Source organism: Schistocerca serialis, chromosome 4 (assembly GCF_023864345.2).
Source record: "Schistocerca serialis cubense isolate TAMUIC-IGC-003099 chromosome 4, iqSchSeri2.2, whole genome shotgun sequence".
Lineage (NCBI taxonomy): Eukaryota > Metazoa > Arthropoda > Insecta > Orthoptera > Acrididae > Schistocerca > Schistocerca serialis.
In genome coordinates, this window is record NC_064641.1 from 656,200,730 (window position 1) to 656,217,628 (window position 16,899).

Consider the following 16,899-nt stretch of genomic DNA (forward strand, 5'->3'; position numbering starts at 1 on the left):
TAGGTTTAAGTAGTTCTAAGTTCTAGAGGACTGATGACCTTAGAAGTTAAGTCCCATAGTGCTCAGAGCCATTTGAACCATTTGAACTATTTAACACAAAATGACATTAAAAATTAAAGTTATTCACGAGCAGCTAGTTGAGAATATGTATGAACATTAAATGACACGACGAACTGAAATAATATGACGAAGAGTTCAGCGCTCACTGGGAATAGAGCCCCACACATATCGTTGTTGACTACACACAAAGAGACATCAGCTACCGAATTTTTCTCCACCAGCTGCTCAGAATAGCATCTTGAACTTACAGTCATCTCGCAAATAGTTCTGTGTCTCACTGGGAGTTAAAAACGTCAGATATCGTTAGTGTTGACAACGAATGAAAATACATTAAAAATCAAAATTATTATCCACCAGCAGATAGGTGTTCTTATGATAGAGCTTGATAATACATAATTAAATCTTTAGTGCCGGGCCAGGATTCGATCCCATTCACGCGTAATATGTGAAGGTGTTGAGGAATCTGCAGTTTTGAACAAACAACAAATTGTAGCCGAGCTGTATTGCCACGAAGGGATCAAATTCCGCGTTAAGGGCGGTCTGAGTTGCATTCCCAGTTTAGAACCAATTTTATCGACATACAGTAGCTCAAATAAAAGATGGAATAAGTGTCCTGTGACCATACATAGCGTTTGTGTCGTCACTTGAAATAAATAACTAGTATAAGAAAGGTTACTGGTGATAGAGTTTCTACATGTCGCCACTCCAGACTTTATTGTGGTTCAACCTACCGCCTACTTGGTAAAGAAGGAATATCATCTTTAATGTGAATTTTCAGACCACGCAGCCATTATATCTCCTCACTTGGTGTAGCCAGGAGAGAATGGAATCTGTCTCTCCCTATCTAAAATCATTGACGGAAGTGGGAATCGAACCCAGACCATAGGTATAACAACCTACCATCCGTCCAACAGACCACGAAATCCTCTTCTCTGCGAGTCATTTTTCTATCGTAACGCAGTTGCGCCACACTGGATGAGAATTCTGACACACAGGCTCCCTGTAGTAATTTGCAGCATGTTCAGTAAATTCATTTACTTGGTTGACCGAATCACCATGAACTAGCTGCCTCGGCTACCCAGTGCATACATTCGACTATTTTGTAATCACAGAAATAAAATCACGTAACTGCCACCTACACACAACTGCCAACAGTGTAGGATGCAGAAGTTTAAATAGGAAGTGTTCCTTTCCACTTGAGCTATTCTATTGCGCTATCTGTTACTAGAAAACGTCGTTCAGTCCAAAAGAAAAGCTGTAACTGTTTGTCTCTCAGAAGTCAAGACCTGGCCATATGCATAATCTCACAGTGCTGTGGAATCCAAAAGTTCTGGAGGAATAGTTACCGAGCTCTGGAGCTGCTGTAGCTACGTGTCAGCTTGTAGCATAGATAAGATGTCGCGAGTTCGAATACATTCAGTGCTACATTTTTTAAAACGCAATTCTGCTCTCTGCTGAAGGTATCAATCTAATGGAACTTTGAACATAATTCCCTTCACTTCTCAACCCAAAGTAGTCGCATGTGGAAAAAGGGCTAACTACTGTGACATTTTGTTCTATTCAGGTTTAATAGACAGCAGGCAGCAGATGCATCTCGAAGATGTGCAGGGAGAGCGCATCGTGCCATAATATGTCAGAAAAGTATTTTCTATATTAGCCGTCGTGTGGTAGTGATATTTTATTCTTCTTCAAACTTTGTTTGACAGCTTTAACTCAGAACAAGTTTTCTATATGCATGTAATCAATAAACTGCATGTGCATTGTCAGACTGTCATAGGTAACATCTGAGAATTCGCATATATCGTTGATGATTAATTTCTCTCTCATGTTTACTATTGTTTTAACAACACTAAAGGAAACCTTACGAAAATTGTGCACTGTATTATAAGAAATGAAATAAAACTAACCTTGGTAACCTTACGACGAAAGTATCTGTAAACAAGCATGCCTCTATCGACACGAATTAGTAAAATACTACTCACTTAGATTTTGATTGGGTCTGTGTTTAATTGGTATGCTGTGTCATACTCAAGAGGTATGCAAATGTGGCATTTCATAAATATAGTTACGTATTCCTAGAAACCCAAAATTCGCTTGTCAGCAGCGGAAAGAGGCCTTACCTGTTGTGCAGCATTGTAAGTTTTTCAACATTGCACTATGAGCTGAAAGCATTTTCTTGCGATTTCCTTATTGATGTTTGATCTGACTGCTTGTAGCTCTTTCACAGAAGGGATAAAAACGTTACAGTCAGTGAGACTGGAACTGCGAACCGTAACAGACGCTTTTTCACAGCTCAGCACGTTACCACAGAGCTGGCAAGGAGGTATGGGTCTTAGCTTCCTATTACGAGGGCAATAGTAACTAGAACTCGTAAACCGCTATTTGAATGTCGAGATTAGTTGCGGTTTCCACCTGCAACGACTTTCCTGGGCTGGAAACCGTAAATTTTCAATCTTTTGTTACCCTGCAAGCGATAATAACTCGGATTATTCAATGGAAATGACAGGTAAAATCAAGTGAACTTTGAGGCTTAATTCCGTGCACACCAGGAAGTAACTCGTCGATCACAGAGTTGCCAAACATACGTTGCCTTGTTGCCAAATCTCAGTTACAGTACCAGCAGGAAGAAGACGAACCCATGTGATCCTACAGCGGTCTGGGAAGTGACCATAGCTGGTGTCTCCAAGTCACGGCTGCTACGGCCTGGAATACGTAATGCGTCTGATTCGCTTTCTGTAACTAGGTTTAGGGACTGGAGCGTAGTTACTAATAATACTCAGAACTGACTGCAAACTGAGCATCATAAATCAGTAACTCTCATTGTTGTTTTTATATTTCTTTCGTAAGTGTACTCAAAACTAAGAAAGTCATTCACAGGCGTTTTCGTGCCTCGCCGATAGTCGAGCACAACATACAAATAAAAATAAAAAAGAATGTGTGTGTGTGTGTGTGTGTGTGTGTGTGTGTTTGTGAGAGAGAGAGAGAGAGAGAGAGAGAAATAAAAAGCAATGAGAGAGTGTGTAAAAAATTGTTGTAAAGAAATTGAATCATGGTATTTAAAGAAATCTTTCATTAAAATGACACGTTCCATATCATTACGAAATGTCGTATTCATGATCTATGAAACAAGAGTTAATCTAATGTAATCTAATCTAATCTAATCACATCATATTGATGATTAGCCATGAAGAGTCATGAATTACCGAAATTTTGGCCAATACCAGTAACCAAATCTAAACTTGAAAATAAAAAACGACAGTTTTTGTAATAAACCGTGACTCCTATCAAGACCCTTTCGTCCCTGTTATCGAACCACGAAAGATGTCTGATATACCTCCATTCTGAAGTAACAAAGTGTGCATGCATTTAAAGATGAAGTGCATGATGTGAAGTTCTGTGACGGAGATACGAACCCAACACGTAATCCGATTGTTAACTAAGAAAAATCAAATGTTACGTATCGGGTTTTCTTACGAGCCGCTAGGTGTCTGAATCTAAAATAAGGATACAAACTTTTGTGCCTAAGCGACAATCGAACTGCACACCTACCGTGCATCCACGAATATAGCTTAAGTTTCAGTTGCTTACTCATGAACAGTAAGATGTATGCGTGTTTGACCAGAAATAACGACACCTGTTGCCATTGTTGGAAACACATGAACAGACATTGAAATTGCGCGTTAATTTTCACTAGCAGGTGGGTGTGCACTTGATAAAGCTAGAAATGAAATTATGAATATTTTTGTACTGGATCAGGTTTCAGACCCACATACTTACCTTTGGAGGAGACCTAGAGAAGATTGCAGTCTTGGGAAAAGGAACGAAATGACTGAACTATACTGTTCCGAGAGATTCAGATCCTCGAAAGAGGAGATACGAATTCGAATCACAGTCCAGCACCAAATTTTTAAACGTCTCTAGTTCAATCAAGTACAAGTAAAATAAGAGCCCTGTCCCTTTAAATGGCTATCGGTTCATCAAATAAAATAAAATTTTCTAATGTAAGTAAGCTTACTGGCGACTGTATTTCTGTTTACCATGACTTCCGCTGTGTCATTTCCCAACGTAAACCGGCTCTGCCCAGTTGGTAATGAAGGAACGTGATGTTTAATGCGGATTCTGGATTATAACGTCTTTCTCTTGAGGTTACCAGAGGTAAAATAAATCTGTTTGTGCCTCTTAAAAGTAAATGCCTGAACCCACGCATTGCACCTGTGATAGCTCGTTCCACTATACCATTGTGGCCACATTACCCAGCCCCAAGAGTGTGCTAACGGATGATGTGCTTAGCTTACAAAATTAGTCACGGTGGAAAAAATGCGAGTCTATTAAATGGTCGAGTAGAAGCAAGCTTCTGACGCAGAGATTATGCTATTCTCATGTCATCAGGATGTAAAGACTCTTCCAGGCATCATAGGCTGGATGTGAAGCCATTTTGATTTTTCACAAATTCAGCAAATTTCTTAGTTCGAGAAAATCCACTGTGAAGTGTGAAGTTGCCGGATAATTCGATTATTGCTGTTATTATTAATATCATTTTATTCATACCGCTGCTGTAACACAAGTGCTTGAACATCATTTAATGCCTTTTGGTCACTATAGATGTAGTTTCCCATGAACAGGTTCTTTCCCTGTCGACGGAATCCTTTTCATGTTAATATCAAACACCAGCAATTACTCGTAGATTACTTTAAAACTAAAGTAATTGACGAAGACGTTACTTGCTAACAAAAACGCACTGCCTTTCTTCACTTACTTTCGCCTAGAAATGGCTATCGAGTACTGACAAACCAAAAGGCAAGAGATCTTACTGCCTTCCGATATACACTCCTGGAAATGGAAAAAAGAACACATTGACACCGGTGTGTCAGACCCACCATACTTGCTCCGGACACTGCGAGAGGGCTGTACAAGCAATGATCACACGCACGGCACAGCGGACACACCAGGAACCGCGGTGTTGGCCGTCGAATGGCGCTAGCTGCGCAGCATTTGTGCACCGCCGCCGTCAGTGTCAGCCAGTTTGCCGTGGCATACGGAGCTCCATCGCAGTCTTTAACACTGGTAGCATGCCGCGACAGCGTGGACGTGAACCGTATGTGCAGTTGACGGACTTTGAGCGAGGGCGTATAGTGGGCATGCGGGAGGCCGGGTGGACGTACCGCCGAATTGCTCAACACGTGGGGCGTGAGGTCTCCACAGTACATCGATGTTGTCGCCAGTGGTCGGCGGAAGGTGCACGTGCCCGTCGACCTGGGACCGGACCGCAGCGATGCACGGATGCACGCCAAGACCGTAGGATCCTACGCAGTGCCGTAGGGGACCGCACCGCCACTTCCCAGCAAATTAGGGACACTGTTGCTCCTGGGGTATCGGCGAGGACCATTCGCAACCGTCTCCATGAAGCTGGGCTACGGTCCCGCACACCGTTAGGCCGTCTTCCGCTCACGCCCCAACATCGTGCAGCCCGCCTCCAGTGGTGTCGCGACAGGCGTGAATGGAGGGACGAATGGAGACGTGTCGTCTTCAGCGATGAGAGTCGCTTCTGCCTTGGTGCCAATGATGGTCGTATGCGTGTTTGGCGCCGTGCAGGTGAGCGCCACAATCAGGACTGCATACGACCGAGGCACACAGGGCCAACACCCGGCATCATGGTGTGGGGAGCGATCTCCTACACTGGCCGTACACCACTGGTGATCGTCGAGGGGACACTGAATAGTGCACGGTACATCCAAACCGTCATCGAACCCATCGTTCTACCATTCCTAGACCGGCAAGGGAACTTGCTGTTCCAACAGGACAATGCACGTCCGCATGTATCCCGTGCCACCCAACGTGCTCTAGAAGGTGTAAGTCAACTACCCTGGCCAGCAAGATCTCCGGATCTGTCCCCCATTGAGCATGTTTGGGACTGGATGAAGCGTCGTCTCACGCGGTCTGCACGTCCAGCACGAACGCTGGTCCAACTGAGGCGCCAGGTGGAAATGGCATGGCAAGCCGTTCCACAGGACTACATCCAGCATCTCTACGATCGTCTCCATGGAAGAATAGCAGCCTGCATTGCTGCGAAAGGTGGATATACACTGTACTAGTGCCGACATTGTGCATGCTCTGTTGCCTGTGTCTATGTGCCTGTGGTTCTGTCAGTGTGATCATGTGATGTATCTGACCCCAGGAATGTGTCAATAAAGTTTCCCCTTCCTGGGACAATGAATTCACGGTGTTCTTATTTCAATTTCCAGGAGTGTACGTTGCTGTTAGTTCTTCCACATGATTTGGTCGACATGACCTGTTTCAAGTTGTGTATGACAGACAGTGTTTTAGAAAATCTATTGTTTCCCTTTGAAATAAACAGAAGTATTTTCATTCTAAGCTGCCCAAGTACAAAATTTTCGCAATATTAGTTCAAATTTAATATTCGCTTCTATAATGTAGGAAAGTATTTCACAGTCGCAAAACTCGCATCCGAAACGTTGACCTTACACTTAGTCGCTGACCATAAATTCTAGCTCAGAGTGACACCAGTTTAAATAACCTAATGTAGTGAAGACTGTTTGCCAGTGCTCTTTCTCACCGGAAAATACGCAATTCACTCATTTGGCTCCATAAGTACACTGTAACAGTAATTTCTGTGTGAAATTTGTCAGTAAGCTTTTGCCTTCCAACCGGCAAAATATGGCAGAGTACGGCCGGTAAACAATTCACAAACCACGATTTAGTGCCAATAAGACGATTTCTTTAAACATTGTCGAAGCTGAGGGAATTTAGTTTCTGCTTAAATCGTCTTAAGCAGCAACAATCACAGATATCTCAAATAGGAAAAAGCTGAATATCCAGGTACGAAGGTTGTAAAACAAACTTCCCACAGTTTGTGTCAGGTTGATCTTTTCGTCTGATAACACTGCTTAAGTATTTTGTCTAAGAGGTATCACAAGTAGTATCCTTGTAGCTGTGGGAATCATTGGTTGAAAACGAGTTTAACACCAATGGGTACAGTGCTGCTAAATTTTCACAATTATTATCAACCTAAGTCTGAGTTCATCCACAAACTGAGGCATATTTATAATATTGGAGCTAGACTGTGTATCCTTGTCTTTCTTGAGTGGTCATTGGAAGGCGTTTACACACACGTATACAATACTATGAATACTTCGAACGCTATGGTTAACGTTGCTCTCATAAACTACTTTTTCTTTTAATTCTTCTGGGTCTTCAGCGTGCAATATGTGTTGTAGATACAGTCTCAGACCAAAAAATTGACCGCCGAGTCGTTCACGTAAGGTGGACAATACAGTCGTGCTCCTCTCAGAATTCTATGTCTGGCAATATGCTCGATCTAGCAACATATAGACTGCGGCACTTCCCAGAGGAAGTCTTGACTCCAGTCTTAGTACATTACTCTTGGCTACGACCGTAGTCTTGAGGTAAAACGCGAGACCAGCTAATATGATATTGTAGATTCGCTTGAAATACACTCATAGCTTCAGCACTGAGAGGAAAGGGGCGATAAATATTTTGTCGATATGTGCTTTCGGTCGCCAGACGTCATATTAGCTGGTCTCGCGTTTTACCTGAAGACTACGGTCGTGTTCGAGCAGCGGTTTGAATAAAATGATAGTAATAATAACAGTAATAATCGAATTATCCGGCAACTTCACACTTCCCAGTGGATTTTCTCGAACTAAGAAATTTGCTGAATTTGTGAAAAATCAAAATGGCTTCACATCCAGCCTATGATGCCTAGAAGAGTCTTTACATCCTGATGACATGAGAATAGCATAATCTCTGCGTCAGAAGCTTGCTTCTACTCGACCATTTAATAGACTCGCATTTTTTCCACCGTGACTAATTTTGTAAGCTAAGCACATCATCCGTTACAACAAACTCTTGGGGCTGGGTAATGTGGCCACAATGGTATAGTGGAACGAGCTATCACAGGTGCAATGCGTGGGTTCAGGCATTTACTTTTAAGAGGCACCAACAGATTTATTTTACCTCTGGTAACCTCAAGAGAAAGACGTTATAATCCAGAATCCGCATTAAACATCACGTTCCTTCATTACCAACTGGGCAGAGCCGGTTTACGTTGGGAAATGACACAGCGGAAGTCATGGTAAACAGAAATACAGTCGCCAGTAAGCTTACTTACATTAGAAAATTTTATTTTATTTGATGAACCGATAGCCATTTAAAGGGACAGGGCTCTTATTTTACTTGTACTTGATTGAACTAGAGACGTTTAAAAATTTGGTGCTGGACTGTGATTCGAATTCGTATCTCCTCTTTCGAGGATCTGAATCTCTCGGAACAGTATAGTTCAGTCATTTCGTTCCTTTTCCCAAGACTGCAATCTTCTCTAGGTCTCCTCCAAAGGTAAGTATGTGGGTCTGAAACCTGATCCAGTACAAAAATATTCATAATTTCATTTCTAGCTTTATCAAGTGCACACCCACCTGCTAGTGAAAATTAACGCGCAATTTCAATGTCTGTTCATGTGTTTCCAACAATGGCAACAGGTGTCGTTATTTCTGGTCAAACACGCATACATCTTACTGTTCATGAGTAAGCAACTGAAACTTAAGCTATATTCGTGGATGCACGGTAGGTGTGCAGTTCGATTGTCGCTTAGGCACAAAAGTTTGTATCCTTATTTTAGATTCAGACACCTAGCGGCTCGTAAGAAAACCCGATACGTAACATTTGATTTTTCTTAGTTAACAATCGGATTACGTGTTGGGTTCGTATCTCCGTCACAGAACTTCACATCATGCACTTCATCTTTAAATGCATGCACACTTTGTTACTTCAGAATGGAGGTATATCAGACATCTTTCGTGGTTCGATAACAGGGACGAAAGGGTCTTGATAGGAGTCACGGTTTATTACAAAAACTGTCGTTTTTTATTTTCAAGTTTAGATTTGGTTACTGGTATTGGCCAAAATTTCGGTAATTCATGACTCTTCATGGCTAATCATCAATATGATGTGATTAGATTAGATTAGATTACATTAGATTAACTCTTGTTTCATAGATCATGAATACGACATTTCGTAATGATATGGAACGTGTCATTTTAATGAAAGATTTCTTTAAATACCATGATTCAATTTCTTTACAACAATTTTTTACACACTCTCTCATTGCTTTTTATTTCTCTCTCTCTCTCTCTCTCTCTCTCACAAACACACACACACACACACACACACACACACACACATTCTTTTTTATTTTTATTTGTATGTTGTGCTCGACTATCGGCGAGGCACGAAAACGCCTGTGAATGACTTTCTTAGTTTTGAGTACACTTACGAAAGAAATATAAAAACAACAATGAGAGTTACTGATTTATGATGCTCAGTTTACAGTCAGTTCTGAGTATTATTAGTAACTACGCTCCAGTCCCTAAACCTAGTTACAGAAAGCGAATCAGACGCATTACGTATTCCAGGCCGTAGCAGCCGTGACTTGGAGACACCAGCTATGGTCACTTCCCAGACCGCTGTAGGATCACATGGGTTCGTCTTCTTCCTGCTGGTACTGTAACTGAGATTTGGCAACAAGGCAACGTATGTTTGGCAACTCTGTGATCGACGGGTTACTTCCTGGTGTGCACGGAATTAAGCCTCAAAGTTCACTTGATTTTACCTGTCATTTCCATTGAATAATCCGAGTTATTATCGCTTGCAGGGTAACAAAAGATTGAAAATTTACGGTTTCCAGCCCAGGAAAGTCGTTGCAGGTGGAAACCGCAACTAATCTCGACATTCAAATAGCGGTTTACGAGTTCTAGTTACTATTGCCCTCGTAATAGGAAGCTAAGACCCATACCTCCTTGCCAGCTCTGTGGTAACGTGCTGAGCTGTGAAAAAGCGTCTGTTACGGTTCGCAGTTCCAGTCTCACTGACTGTAACGTTTTTATCCCTTCTGTGAAAGAGCTACAAGCAGTCAGATCAAACATCAATAAGGAAATCGCAAGAAAATGCTTTCAGCTCATAGTGCAATGTTGAAAAACTTACAATGCTGCACAACAGGTAAGGCCTCTTTCCGCTGCTGACAAGCGAATTTTGGGTTTCTAGGAATACGTAACTATATTTATGAAATGCCACATTTGCATACCTCTTGAGTATGACACAGCATACCAATTAAACACAGACCCAATCAAAATCTAAGTGAGTAGTATTTTACTAATTCGTGTCGATAGAGGCATGCTTGTTTACAGATACTTTCGTCGTAAGGTTACCAAGGTTAGTTTTATTTCATTTCTTATAATACAGTGCACAATTTTCGTAAGGTTTCCTTTAGTGTTGTTAAAACAATAGTAAACATGAGAGAGAAATTAATCATCAACGATATATGCGAATTCTCAGATGTTACCTATGACAGTCTGACAATGCACATGCAGTTTATTGATTACATGCATATAGAAAACTTGTTCTGAGTTAAAGCTGTCAAACAAAGTTTGAAGAAGAATAAAATATCACTACCACACGACGGCTAATATAGAAAATACTTTTCTGACATATTATGGCACGATGCGCTCTCCCTGCACATCTTCGAGATGCATCTGCTGCCTGCTGTCTATTAAACCTGAATAGAACAAAATGTCACAGTAGTTAGCCCTTTTTCCACATGCGACTACTTTGGGTTGAGAAGTGAAGGGAATTATGTTCAAAGTTCCATTAGATTGATACCTTCAGCAGAGAGCAGAATTGCGTTTTAAAAAATGTAGCACTGAATGTATTCGAACTCGCGACATCTTATCTATGCTACAAGCTGACACGTAGCTACAGCAGCTCCAGAGCTCGGTAACTATTCCTCCAGAACTTTTGGATTCCACAGCACTGTGAGATTATGCATATGGCCAGGTCTTGACTTCTGAGAGACAAACAGTTACAGCTTTTCTTTTGGACTGAACGACGTTTTCTAGTAACAGATAGCGCAATAGAATAGCTCAAGTGGAAAGGAACACTTCCTATTTAAACTTCTGCATCCTACACTGTTGGCAGTTGTGTGTAGGTGGCAGTTACGTGATTTTATTTCTGTGATTACAAAATAGTCGAATGTATGCACTGGGTAGCCGAGGCAGCTAGTTCATGGTGATTCGGTCAACCAAGTAAATGAATTTACTGAACATGCTGCAAATTACTACAGGGAGCCTGTGTGTCAGAATTCTCATCCAGTGTGGCGCAACTGCGTTACGATAGAAAAATGACTCGCAGAGAAGAGGATTTCGTGGTCTGTTGGACGGATGGTAGGTTGTTATACCTATGGTCTGGGTTCGATTCCCACTTCCGTCAATGATTTTAGATAGGGAGAGACAGATTCCATTCTCTCCTGGCTACACCAAGTGAGGAGATATAATGGCTGCGTGGTCTGAAAATTCACATTAAAGATGATATTCCTTCTTTACCAAGTAGGCGGTAGGTTGAACCACAATAAAGTCTGGAGTGGCGACATGTAGAAACTCTATCACCAGTAACCTTTCTTATACTAGTTATTTATTTCAAGTGACGACACAAACGCTATGTATGGTCACAGGACACTTATTCCATCTTTTATTTGAGCTACTGTATGTCGATAAAATTGGTTCTAAACTGGGAATGCAACTCAGACCGCCCTTAACGCGGAATTTGATCCCTTCGTGGCAATACAGCTCGGCTACAATTTGTTGTTTGTTCAAAACTGCAGATTCCTCAACACCTTCACATATTACGCGTGAATGGGATCGAATCCTGGCCCGGCACTAAAGATTTAATTATGTATTATCAAGCTCTATCATAAGAACACCTATCTGCTGGTGGATAATAATTTTGATTTTTAATGTATTTTCATTCGTTGTCAACACTAACGATATCTGACGTTTTTAACTCCCAGTGAGACACAGAACTATTTGCGAGATGACTGTAAGTTCAAGATGCTATTCTGAGCAGCTGGTGGAGAAAAATTCGGTAGCTGATGTCTCTTTGTGTGTAGTCAACAACGATATGTGTGGGGCTCTATTCCCAGTGAGCGCTGAACTCTTCGTCATATTATTTCAGTTCGTCGTGTCATTTAATGTTCATACATATTCTCAACTAGCTGCTCGTGAATAACTTTAATTTTTAATGTCATTTTGTGTTAAATAGTTCAAATGGTTCAAATGGCTCTGAGCACTATGGGACTTAACTTCTAAGGTCATCAGTCCTCTAGAACTTAGAACTACTTAAACCTAACTAACCTAAGGACATCACTCACATCCATGCCCGAGGCAGGATTCGAACCTGCGACCGTAGCGGTCACGCGGTTCCAGACTGAAGCGCCTAGAACCGCACGGCCACACCGGCCGGCCCCCACCATCTGGTATCAATGCATTACCCTATCATCCATTATATATAATCATTTTCATAGTACACTTGATATTATAGATGAGTAGGACACAAGACAGGACATAGATAATGTCCGTTTGACGTCAACAGTGTGTAACATTTTACTTTTTTTGAATAGGACAATGTTCCTCTCCAATAATTTTTAGATTAGTTACAATAAGCTTACGCTGCAAGAGAATTCGCTTGTATTTTTCAATATGTGGTCTGTTGTCGTTTGAAGGCCTTCCATAACATCGGCAACGTCGTGCAACTCCACCGAGGGCTGTCTGGAGTAGGGTGGAGATAGCAATGTGAAAGTTGCGAGCTGTCGAAGACGATCTTCGTATTCCTAATGCGATTAGGACATCGTATACTCTTGACGACGTTTAGCACCTGTGCAGTCAGTCACCCAATTTCAGAATTCATTTTGAGTAATCCTGCTAAATTCCCTAAATATTGTCTTTTTATATTGATGAGTAATATGGATAGTCGTCACGTTCATGTGCCGTCTACAACGCAAATTTAATGTTACTATCCTAGGAACTAACCTGCGATACGTTTTGTATTTCATAATCGGAACTATCTGCATTAACCGTCATCAGAGCAATGTCAGGGAACAGAATGCAGCAGTGCCTTGCTACCTACTTGAGGACCTGCTTGAGTCGTGTTCTAAGGAAAGGGTAGTTGCTGGTTCACATTATATTACACTAGCGAGAAGTACCGACTTTTCCTTTTCTCTGCAAACATCCAGAACTAAATTCAGTAACTAAATGCTAAGAATATATTTGCATTGTGCCAACTCAAAGATCAATAGATATGGATATAGATATAGATACAGATTTTTATATTTAAAGCCATTCTCGTTCTGCGTTGGAATAAACATCATTCATTATTTGCTTGTTCTTGTTACGATTGTTATTGTCATTCTCTCACTCGCAAGAGTTTTCGCATTCCTATTTGGTATCGATGCACATGAAGAGTGGCTATGAAAGAAGGGAATACTGAATGTTATGTCATGCAGAATACACTCATTTACTTCGGCTCCTCGTGATCTACGCTACAGGAGAAGTGAGATACATAAAGTTGACAGTGTGAGGACAGACCTGGTAGCACAACTGTGCAACTACACAGTGTTACCAGATAAAATGGTGCTGCGGAATCGACAGTGTAGTACGGACTTTGCCACAGTAGCAGACAGCTGGTAATTTAGGACCATGACCGTGGATTACACTTTGGTCAGTGCTGGTTAGAGTGCTGCAACTGTAAATGGAAGGCTTTGTTTGATAGTCTTATGCTGATGCTGTCTGAATAAATTATGCCATTGGATACAAAGCGGTTTAGTTTTGAGACCTAACCCACGAGGGGGGAAGGCACAGTGGTCTGCTTCAGGAATTCCAAGCAATAAAACACAAAAAACAACCCAGGAAGGGAGACATGCATTTGGAATCTGTTCATCGTTACGGGGTCAAACAAGATGGTAACATTACTGAAACAATGATCGGGCTACTTAGTATATAATAGAGCATACAGATTTCAAGGAGGAAACGTATGAAGACGCAGACTTCCTCGTTATCAATATGTGCGGCATATCTTTCGTGTTAACGAAAGTAAATTCCCGCTTTACCTCTTCTTACGTGTCAAATGAAATGAATGCCATGAGGAATAGAATATTTGTTGACTGCGTCTCTTCTTGCTTCCATCCTTACCAACATATTTCTTCATTCTCGTGGTAATCATGACATTCTATGTGTATGCTGCAAAAGATTGCAAGTGGACAAATTCGACATCGAGGTGCAAAGCGTTATATTCAATTCGAATAAGCTTCAAGTGTATTTTTACTTCGTTTGTATTTTTAGATGATTATGAACGTTACGGAAAATTATCTCACATGCTTTATGTTGAATGAGAAACATTGAATGATCCGTTTTGCTTTCCCTACGTTGAAATGATATAATGTCGGCGTCAACAGCCTTCTTCCACGCCGGAAGCTGAAACTTGTATCATTATGGATTAATGATAATTGAATGTCTCATATGTATACATAGCCCAGAAGGCGACGTCAGAAACCATCAGGGGAGAACGCCGCATAAAAACCAAACGTGCGCGCGCGTCTCCACTCTGAAGAACCGTATCGGAGAATCACGGCAAGCATTTCGCTGAAGAGCTGCCTCGTCAGAGAGCCTAGAAATGGCAGCGTCGTAGCAAGTATTTGTCAACACTCTGATAGTGCATTTACTCCCGGGTGTAGGTCGGCGTTACCTCGCTAAATTCACTTGACATTCGTTTTCCACAATGAAGACTCGTACGATATAATCCACTGCAAGATGACACAATTAGAAAGTATATTTAATTTCTGGACTCCAAGAATGGCGTTCTTCACATAAGTAACACCTGTTTGTGTGTGCATTCTGGAGGACGACGGTGCAATCCCGCGCCCGGCCATCCTGATTTAGGTTTTCAATGATTTCCCTAAATCGCTTCAGGCAAATGCCGGGATGGTTCCTTAGGAAGGGCACGGCCGATTTCCTTCCCCATCCTTCCCTAATCCGAGCTTGTGCTCCGTCTCTAATGACATCGTTGTCGACGGGACGTTAAAACAGTAATCTCCACCTCCTCTGTTCGTGTGTTTAAGGTTGCGTTTTGAGGCTCAGGCAACATCGCAGTGACTATATTCCGCCTCTGGCCGCCAGTGTGTCGTTAGCTCAGAGGTTCCCTTGTGCGTTGCAGTGCTTGTACTATAAGACATAGCAGTTCGAATCACGGTAGAAGCCGCTGAGTACAACCTTTTATTTTCCATTTTAATTAATGGAGTTGCAAACTGCTAGTAAAAATTTCTTATGCGAAATCTGAAGAATGCCTTTAAACATCAATCTTCGTCCGATTTCGACTTAGTAAATTAAGTTAATATCATGGATTTCTGCTTTGCGAATTCCAAGGTGCTTCACTGTAAAATAGACCCTGAAAAGATTCAAACCGACTGTCAACGATATAAATTTGAGCTTTGTTCGTCATATAGGTCTAACATGTCAGAAGGTTGTTTATGAAGTGCACATGTTCATTAATGTAGTTCCCTTCTTCTAAATTTTTGCAATAGCATTTAACTGTAGACGTTTTCTAACACCGGCGTTAGCAATTCCTTTCCGTTCTCTGAAACCTTCAAAACGACAAATTTTTCTGGTTTAAATCTGATGACCTTAACTATCACTTCCGATCAACAATAAATACTTCATGAACCCACACATGGAACTCCAAATGTGCAGTGTTCCTGCACTGCTACAGAGCATGCATTGCAAGGTATTCACACAGTTTATCGCATAGACTTACCATAAGGAATGAAACAAGAACTGTAATACACTTTACACCACAGACGCTCACTCTGGCTTGACGAAAACATCCAAACATTGACTAAAAGTTGCACAAATAATTGAGTTTGAAAGGAAAAGAAACGAGGTATGAAGCATTTATAAATTCATCGAATGTAGTGAGGTGGTTTAATTTCGGGCCATACTCAGCTCTTGCCGATTAATGTAATATAATACCCGCCTACTAATCAGGGCATCTGTCTCCGTTGCTTTTGAGCGTGAATGGAAATTGTAGAAATTTTCTGTGGAGCAACATTTAATAATAAAGCGTTTTAAATCATCAAAAGCGATGAGCGGTAGCAGGCGCTTTCGATAAAGAACGGGGGAGTGCAGCGCCGCTGCCCGCATCTCGTGGTCGTGCGGTAGCGTTCTCGCTTCCCACACCCGGGTTCCTGGGTTCGATTCCCGGCGGGGTCAGGGATTTTCTCTGCCTAGTGATGGCTGGGTGTTGTGTGATGTCGTTAGGTTTAAGTAGTTCTAAGTTCTAGGGGACTGATGACCTAATATGTTAAGTCCCATAGTGCTCAGAGCCATTTGAACCATTTTGCAGCGCCGCTGCTGTCGCCACGGCCGCTGCCAGTAGCCAGCAAATGGATCCCGGAGCTTTGCCGCATACGGCGTCCAGAGGAGGACAGTCTGCAGGAAATCTGCCGCAAAATCGTTACTGGATAAAATTTTGATATCGGTGTGTCACAAAGCGAAATAGATTGAATCTGCGCTACCATTACATTCACGTCTTCAGCATTCAGACAGAAGAGGCTATAAAAATATTTTGTACCAGCTGCTCTCGATCCACTGACATTATGAACAGAAACAACGCACGCTACCGCTAGACCACAGGCGTAATCAGCCTAGAGTTTCTCTATCATGGGACAAGTTTTCCTCCAGGAAGTGCCGCAGTCTACAGTGTTGCCAGATTGTGCAGATAACCGGACTTAGAGAATTAGCGAGTTGGCCAGTTTTTTTGTCCCATGTCGCGATCGGCGCGGACTTAGCCTCTGAAGCGGCCGGCCGCCGGTCAAGTTTTATGTCAAAGAGTGTACGTTCAAGCTGTGTACCCACACATGACGAAATTAATGTCTTGAAATTATCTTTCCAGACCACACAAAAACTGCATGGTATGAAGTGTTCC